The sequence below is a fragment of the Bubalus bubalis genome, chromosome 4, assembly GCF_019923935.1.
Source record: "Bubalus bubalis isolate 160015118507 breed Murrah chromosome 4, NDDB_SH_1, whole genome shotgun sequence".
Classification (NCBI taxonomy): Eukaryota; Metazoa; Chordata; class Mammalia; order Artiodactyla; family Bovidae; genus Bubalus; species Bubalus bubalis.
This window is the reverse complement of record NC_059160.1, coordinates 88,354,257-88,363,539: the sequence shown is the minus strand read 5'-3', so window position 1 is coordinate 88,363,539 and position 9,283 is coordinate 88,354,257.

The following is a 9,283-nucleotide window of genomic DNA, read 5'->3' as shown; positions in this document are numbered from 1 at the left end:
ATCCCTACCAAAATACTCATGCCATATTCCACAGAACTAGAGCAATCCTAAAATTTATAGGAAACTGCAGAAGACTTCAAACAGTCAAAGCAATCTTAAGCAAGAATAACAAAACTGAGGTATCACATTCCCTGACTTTAGACTATACTATAAAGCTACAGTAATCAAAACAGTATGGTACAGGCACATGCACACATAGATCAATGGAACAGAACAGAAAGCCCAAAAATAAACCTATGCATTTATGATCAATCAATCTATAACAAAGGTGGAAAAAATGGGGAAAAGACACTCTCTTCAATAACTGGTGCTGGGGAAACTATACAGCTACATGTAAGAGAATAAAATTAGGACATTTTATCATACTACATACAAAAATAAATGCAAAATGGATTAAAGACCTAAATGTAAGACCAGAAACCTTAAATGTCTTAGAGGAAAACATAGGCAATACATTCTTTGACATAAGTCTTTGGAATATTTTTTTGGATCTGTCACCTTAGGCAAGAAAAGCAAAAGCAAAAATAAACAAATGGAAGTCTGATTAAACTTAGAAGATTTTGCACAGCAAAGGAAACCACTGACAAAAGAACAACCTACTAAATGGGAGGGCTTCCCCATGACTCAGCAGTAAAGAATCTGCCTGCAATACAGGAGACACAGAAGACACAGGTTTGACCCCTGGGAAGATCTGAAGGGCGGCTTGGCAATCCTCTCCAGTACTCTTGCCAGGAAAGTCCCATGGACAGAGGAGCCTGGCAGGCTACTGTCCATGTGGTCAGAAAGAGTCGGATACAACTGAAGCAACTGAGCACTGAATGGGAGAAAATATTTACGCTGGTATGACTGATAAGGGTAATATCAAAAACAAAGAGTTCATACCACTCAATATCAAAAAACAACCTAATTAAAAATAGGCAGATTGCCTAAATAAATATTTTTCTGAAGAAGATATACAGATGGCCAATGGGCACATGAAAAGATGCTCAACATCACTAATAATCAGCAAAGTGCAAATTAAAAGTATGATGAGTTACTACCTTACATCTGTCAGAATGACTACCGTGAAAAAGATAACAAATAATAAACGTTGGTGAAAATGTGGAGCAAAGGGAGCCCTAGTACACTGCTTGGAGAAGGCAATGGCACCCCACTCCAGTGCTCTTGCCTGGAAAATCCCATGGACGGAGGAGCCTAGTGGGTTGCAGTCCATGGGGTCGTGAACACTTGGACACGACTGAGCGACTTCACTTTCGCTTTTCACTTTCATGCATTGGAGAAGGAAATGGCAACCCACTCCAATGTTCTTGCCTGGAGAATCCCAGGGACGGGGGAGCCTGGTGGGCTGCCGTCTATGGGGTCACACAGAGTTGGACACGACTGAAGTGACTTAGCATAGCATAGTACACTGCTTGTCAAAATATACATTGGTACAGTCACTGTGGAAACAGTATTAAGTTTTCTCAAAAATTAAAAATAGAATGATCATATGATCCAGCAATTCCAATCCTAGTTATATATCCAGAGAAAATGAAAAAAAAAAAAAAAAACCACTAACCTGAAAAGACATTTGCACCCCCAATGTTCATAGCAGCATTATTCACAATAGCCATCTAAGAAGCCATCTAAGAAGAATCTGACATTCACAGAAGCAATCTAAGTGTTCATCAAAAGATGAATGGACAAATAAACTGTCCATTCATATGTCCAAACTGCTCATTCAAATAAACTGTTCATCATGAACAGACAAATAAACTGTCTCACACACACACACACACACACACACACACACACGGCATATTATTCAGCCATATAAAAGAATTTACCATTTGTAACAACATAGATGAACTTGAAGAGTATTATGAAAGGTGACATAAGTCAGAGAAAGACAAATACTGTATGTTTTCATTTATATGTGGAATCTTAAAAATAAGACAAATAAATGCATATAACAAAACAGAAACATACTCAGATACAGAGAACAAATTATTTTTACCAGTGGTGAGAGCAGTGAGAGGAGAGACATGATGGGGAATGGGATTAAGAGGTATGAACTAGTAGGTATAAAATAAATAAGCAATATGAACACAGTACAGCACAGGGAATATAACCAACATATTATAATTACTTTAAATGGGGTTTAATCTATAAAAATATTCAGTCATTGTTGTATACCTGAAACTAATATAATATTATAAATCCACTAGTCTTCAATGAAAAAGCAACAGAGAACTAAATTAAGATACCATACTATATCAGTGAGTAATCTGTTTAGAATTAAGTTTTTGTACTATAAAATAATGACAATTTGAGATTACACCACTTTGCAGTTGTCTGAGTATAACATAATATGTCACAGTGCTGGGATTCCCTGGCAGTCCAGCAGTTAGGACTCCTCAAGCATTTCCTACAGTTCCAGCTTACTGTTACCTGTCCCTGGGCAAAATTCCCGTGTGACCCCGTGTGACAGCCTTCTCTGGTCTATAGCTGCAAGTAACAAAGAGTTCTGCCTTTCACCTGTCTGTCTCTGAGTTGTGTCCTACCACCAAAAAAATTTTTAAATCTTATAAAAACATCTAGTCTTACCCTGATTGCAACACCAGCTGTCACTAACTGACAGCTGCTGGCACTTGGTTCACGGTTTGCACTGACTGCAAATTATTTCTGCCAGGTAACATCAATTGCCAACATCTTGCTTACAAGTGTTTTAAAAATTTTACACGATGCGCCTATATTATTACTTAATTGAGTCTTCATAACAGCTTTTAAGGAAAAGAAGAATGAATGACATTATACCAAGTTGATTGATCTGACACCTAGGGGCAAAGTCAGAGCTAAAAACAAATCTTTTGCTTCTTAGTTTAGTGCTATTTCCAGCACGACTCTGTGCCCACTATTCAATTTAGCACTGTCTTTCATATTAAAATTTTCCCATTTAAAGAGTACACAAGAGGGACTTAACTGGCTGTCCAGTGGTTAAGACTACATCTTCCAATGCAGAGGGTGTGGATTCCATCCCTGGTTGGGAAGCTAAGATCCCACAAGCCTCGTGGCCAAAAAAAAAAAAAAACAAAAAAAAACATAAAACAAAAGCACTATTGCAACAAATTCAATAAAGACTTTAAGAAATGATGTTGTTCTGTCGCTAAGTCATGTCTCACTCTGCAACCCCATGGACTGCAAAACACCAGACTTAAAAAATGGTCCACATCAAAAGCTAAAAAAAAAAAATAAAATCAACAACAAAAAAGAGTACACAAGAAACTGTTACCTCCGTATAAGGCTACTCCTTCCGTCCCCTCAATATCAGGGAAAGTAAAATTTAAGGTTAAGCCACAGAACTCCTTAATCCTTCACACCACCACCACTATCGCCAAGCATGATCTAAGAGACCTTGGAGCTCTGGCACTTCTGGAAAGACAGGCCCTCTGGCCTTAACTCTGTTCACAACACGATTGAAACAGAGTATACAAGTGCAGCACACTTCTAGTGAGACTTTCATTCTATTACAAACACTTCATCTACTGATCCCAAGCTAACCCTTAAACCTCACCTCACCACTGACAAGATGACTATCATAAGAACTGACTATACACCTCCCCCCGAGAGTACTAATCCATCATGTCCTATATCTCTGCTTACAACACTGGCCACAAGAATACTTGGCCTCCAGATCACCCCTCACCGTAGAGATTCTTACCCTATTACTGTCTTCTACATTGCCTAATTTGAATCACACTCTAACCCTCAAAACAACTTCTAACTTCTTCCACTGTGATCTCTGGAATTCAGGACCCATCATCAATAAAATCCCATTGCTGTAGATTGAATGCTTGTGCCCTCCCAAAATTCATATATAGGAACCTAATCCCCAATTTGATGGTATCTGGATGTGGGGCCTTCAAGGAAACGATTAGGTCTTTTGGGCAGACCCCTCATAAATGAGATTAATGCCTTTATAAAAGAGGCCTCAGAGAACTCCCTTGCCTCTTCTGTCATGTGAAGACAGAGCAAGAAGACACCAGAAGCAGTTTTCCACCAGAATCTGTCAGTGTCTCAGTCTTAGGCTTCTCACCCTCCAGAACTGTGAAAAAAAAAATGTTCACTGTTAATAAGCCACCAAGTCTATGGTATTTTGTTACCACAGCCTGAACAGACTAAGATGCTCCTATATCCTTCAACCTCTTTGACAGACGTTTCTTTCACCTCTTTTATCTATCTGAAACTTGGCTACCTCTTCAGGAAAAAGCATGCTTCTTTTGCAGTCCTCTCAAGGGGACTTTTCTCTGACAATATACATACCAATGCTTCTCAAATGGTAAATTGCAACCTATTCATGGTTTATGAAATTAATTTAATGGGTAGGAAATAAAAAAACTTTAAAAATAAATAGAAAAATATCAGCATATACTGCATGTAGTTAAGGTATTGTTCCATGAAAGTAAGCTATTTTTTTCAAGTATATAAATGATGACTTTCAAATATATTTTTTTTTCAAATACAATATATGAAATTTGAAAGCCACGGCTTTACACTTTATAGGGTTAGAAGTAGAATAAATAGGCTCTTTGCTCATTACTGCCTCAAGTACCACTATCCTCCTTTCTCCCCAAGTAATGTCCTGCTCCTTTGAGACGTCAGGCCATTCCGCACATTACCCTTCCTTGTTATTATCACCTACCATAGTCCTGGTCATTCTCCTTCTTTCATTAAAGACTCCCTCAACTAGCTTGCTATCTCACTGTATGTAACCTCATCATCATTCATGGTAGTGTCCATGTGGATGACCCATCTTATGCCCTGGGTTCAACTGTGCAAGCATGATCATTAAAATACTGAAACGCTGCCATTGCCACTAGTGCCGCCAGGACCCTGCACAGAACTATAAGCTACTTCATTTTAATGGACCTATGCCCACACCAGTACTGGTAGTTTAATATTTTGATTACTATCCCCACTAATACCCAGCCTCTCCATTCCTTGACTTTCTCTTACCTTAAATAATCTTGTCCACAACCTCAGTCATTCACTTTTACAGTCATACCCTATACCTAGTTATTACCAATAAGTGTAGCCCCTATCCCAAGCTGCAGTTAAAGCTCCCACTCTGCCACCTACACCTTCAGCTCCAATCAATTTGTCTACCTCACTGAGACTCAGGAATAAATTATCTTCTATCCCATCTTTGCTCTGTCCCACCCTACTAAAGTCCTCTTTTCACCAATTATACAGCTCCATACCTAGGTCTTATCATTTACTGAATTGTTCCTATGTGTTAAATTATCTATTCTGTTGACAGAAAAAAAATCCACAATGTGAGAGTTGTGTGTTAAGTTTTATTTGGAGCAAAATGAGGACTATAGCCTGGGAGATGCCCTCTCAGATAGCTCTGAGGAACTGCTTTAAAGAGGTAGGGGGGAGGTCAGTATATACCTGATTTTGCTGAAGGGGGGATACATGTATCCAGCATATACTTTGGCAGGTTACTGCTAGTCACAGAAGATTGCTGATAGTCACAAGGAGAGAATGTCCTCATTAATGATATTAGTGCTTACCTAGATATGAGAAGATACAAGAAACTAGGCTCACAAAACCTTCTGAAAATATCTAACTATCTGAAAGCCTGTTCTGCCCGTTTTTCCCAGAGCACAGAGTGCCTCATCCTTGATCTCCACCCTGAAGTCTTTTTAAGATGTGTTGAAGGTCAGTGACAACAGCAGCTAGTGACCTAATCCTTGTAGAGGCAAATGGTGAGTGACAATTTTTAGGTGGCAATTTATATTATCTCATTTATTCTTCAGAACAACCCTACAGAGTAGGTATAATGACATTCATTTTATTGATTAGAAAACAGATATATCTATATAAATCTGCCCAGAATTATAGAAATAAAAAGTGAGGTTCTGCAATTTTAAATATCTGAACTGCTATTTCCTTAAATGCAAACCAGGGATTATTATTGTTGTTGCTCAGTTGTATCTCTTTGTGAAGACTAGGGATAAAGATGATTAGTCTCTCTCCCTGAGCTATGAAGATCACATGTATACAGAAGTACTTTGTAAATTTTAAAGCGCTCTACAAGTACCAGTTTTAATTATTAACTACTGACTAAGCATAGAAAACTAAGATCATGGCATCTGGTCCCATCACTTCATGGGAAACAGATGGGGAAACAGTGTCAGACTTTATTGTGGAGGGCTCCAAAATCACTACAGATGGTGACTGCAGCCATGAAATTAAAAGACACTTACTCCTTGGAAGGAAAGTTATGACCAACCTAGATAGCATATTCAAAAGCAGAGAAATTATTTTGCCAACAAAGGTCCATCTAGTCAAGGCTATGGTTTTTCCAGTGGCCATGTATGGATGTGATAGTTGGACTGTGAAGAAAGCTGAGTGCCAAAGAATTGATGCTTTTGAACTGTGGTGTTGGAGAAGACTCTTGAGAGTCCCTTGGACTGCAAGGAGATCCAACCAGTCCATTCTGAAGGAGATCAGCCCTGGGATTTCTTTGGAAGGAATGATGCTGAAGCTGAAACTCCAGTACTTTGGCCACCTCATGCGAAGTGTTGACTCATTGGAAAAGACTCTGATGCTGGGAGGGTTTGGGATAGGGGGAGAGGGGACGACTGAGGATGAGATGGCTGGATGGCATCACTGACTCAATGGACGTGAGTCTGAGTGAACTTCGGGAGTTGGTGATGGACAGGGAGGCCTGGTGTGCTGCAATTCATGGGGTCACAAAGAGTCGGACACGACTGAGCGACTGAACTGAACTGAACTGAAGGCGCCCTTACCTTTCTTTCCACAGGAGTCCTACTACAGTTTCCTTGACCTTCCTCTTTCTTTTATAGACACAGACATAGAGGAAGCAAATAACTGCACTGCCCTGTTAGTGAAAACTCATCTCCAACATCAAGCTTCAGAAACTTTGAGTGGAAGAAAAGCAGTGTTATAAATGGTGGTTGGGCTCTAATTAGCAATTGGAGGTATGTTTATTACAGTGGAACACATTTTTATAAGCCAAGCTGATAATTTATTACAATCAACTAACTGATAAACTCATAACACAATCATAAACTGGTGAACACCTGAATTATACTTTTTTATTCAAACCATGGCAGAACAAGAGTTCAGAAATGAAGGAGCCAAGGCTGACAGACAAGAGACTGAGCCTCTTAAGGTCTTTTGAAGTCCTCACAGAGAACTTGGAACTTTAAATGACTGTGACTTCCCTGAGCCCCAGGAAGAATACTGCTATGTCCTGAGGAACTCTGTACTATACACACTAGAATCTGGCTTTAGGTCCAACTCATCCCATTCTATTGTTCTGAACTCTATCAATAGGGCAGTCCTGGGTAAAAGAGTCTCCTTAGAATGATATAATTAGACCTATCAGGTTTATCTCTTGCTTATAACACTAAATATAGTGACTCTCTATAACTTGACATGGCAAGTTAGAAGTCTTGGACCCACTATTCTAATCTTTCTATCATTTTCCTCATTTCTTCTCTAAATAGGCACATCTGCATATGTTCTTCACCCCACAGCATGTACACAAGATGCTGTTCCTACATCTTGCCTTCAAAGCTGATCCAGTCTTGATCTAAGACGGGAAAGTCTTAAAAAGATGGAATCATCTGCCTGCTACTCCCTGCATGTTTAATTATTCCACCTTACATAGGAATTTGATTCATCCATGTATTACTGTGAAAGGTAAAGTAACACTCTGGTGACAGGTGCACCAGATTATAAATCGAAGACCAGAGTTCAATTCCTAATTTTGCCTTTTGGCTCACTGAATGCTCTTAAATCCTTGCTGAGATGATATCTACACCTCACAGCTTGCTGACTGATATCTAAAGAGATGGCACATTAAAGCTAATAATAAAGACATTTTATATTTTGCCCCGTGATGTTAAAAAAACAAATTTCTGGCATAAAGTAGATGTTTATTAAATATTAATGTCCCATTACTGTGTCATCAGGCCAAAGATGACTATTTTGCCTTTTTCTTTGTTTTTTTTAATATATATATAATCTGCCACCACTCCCCAAATATCTCCTTCAGGTAAAGTCAGGTTTAGGTGTTTGATTAATTATATGTGTGACAGAAGCAATGCTAACCATTCATCAAACCCCATTTCCTTTTCTATTGGGGTACACACACTTCACAGACACCCCCTGCAGTTAGGTGCAGCCCTGTAATCATGTACCTGAACCCTGGCTAAGGAAATGGGGTATAAATGATGTATAGCACTTCCAGGGCTGGGCCCTGATACCTCCACCAAGTCAGCCCACAGATTGGATGATTCCAAGGCAACAAGGGATGGTGGAGCCACAAGATGGAAGAAACCTGGTCTTTCCATAATTGCAAGGAGCACGTAACCCATTCACTGGCCCCAACAAGCCTGCTACACACTGACTTACATGAAACATAAGCTCTTATTATGTTCAGTCACTGAGATATTGGTATTACTAAATACCCAGATTAACATACCTTGTATTTCTCATTTTTGGAAATATAAATGAAAAGAACCTCTGGATTTAGTTCCAGGAACTGAGATATAAATCCTGGCTCTACTACTTCTGCAAAATACCCTATGATTGGCTCTTGAATATGGTCTATATCCTTTTGCAACTGCATGTCTAGCACATTCTCTTTCATTAATGGAGTCTTCCCCACCCTTCTCTCCCTCAAGACTTCTGTCAGGCCTTCTCTGACCTCCCACCCATGCACATTTACTTCTTTGCTCCTAGTGCAAAGTATACTCTTCCACTTTTGCATCTGTTATATTTTTTTGCAAATATTTGTTAACATGTGTTTCCACAGACCGAGTTTTTGACTCTAGGGGCAGACAATTCCTTTGGGATCTTTGACTTCCAGGATTTAGTTACAGTGCCTGGCACATAGCAAAAATAACTATATATTAAAGGAATGTCTGTCCCCTATGATCTTAAGTGAGTCACTTGTTAAGCCTATAAAATACAATTGTACAAAATTGTTCTGACGACAAAGAACGCGATTTGTAGATTATAAACAGATTCTAAGACTAGTGTGTTTATTCTGTTTTGTAGGCCCTTTCTCATCTTTTCCAGTCAAATCTATCTTACTGTTTCAAAGTAGCTTTGTCCAATAGAAATACGTAAGCCACATATACAAACACCTTAGTGGCCATATTTAAAAAGCTAAAAGAAGTAGGTGAAGTGAATTTAAACATTTTAGCTCAACATATTCAAAATATTGTTTATTAGCTATTGTACATTTCGCTAATTTTGTCTT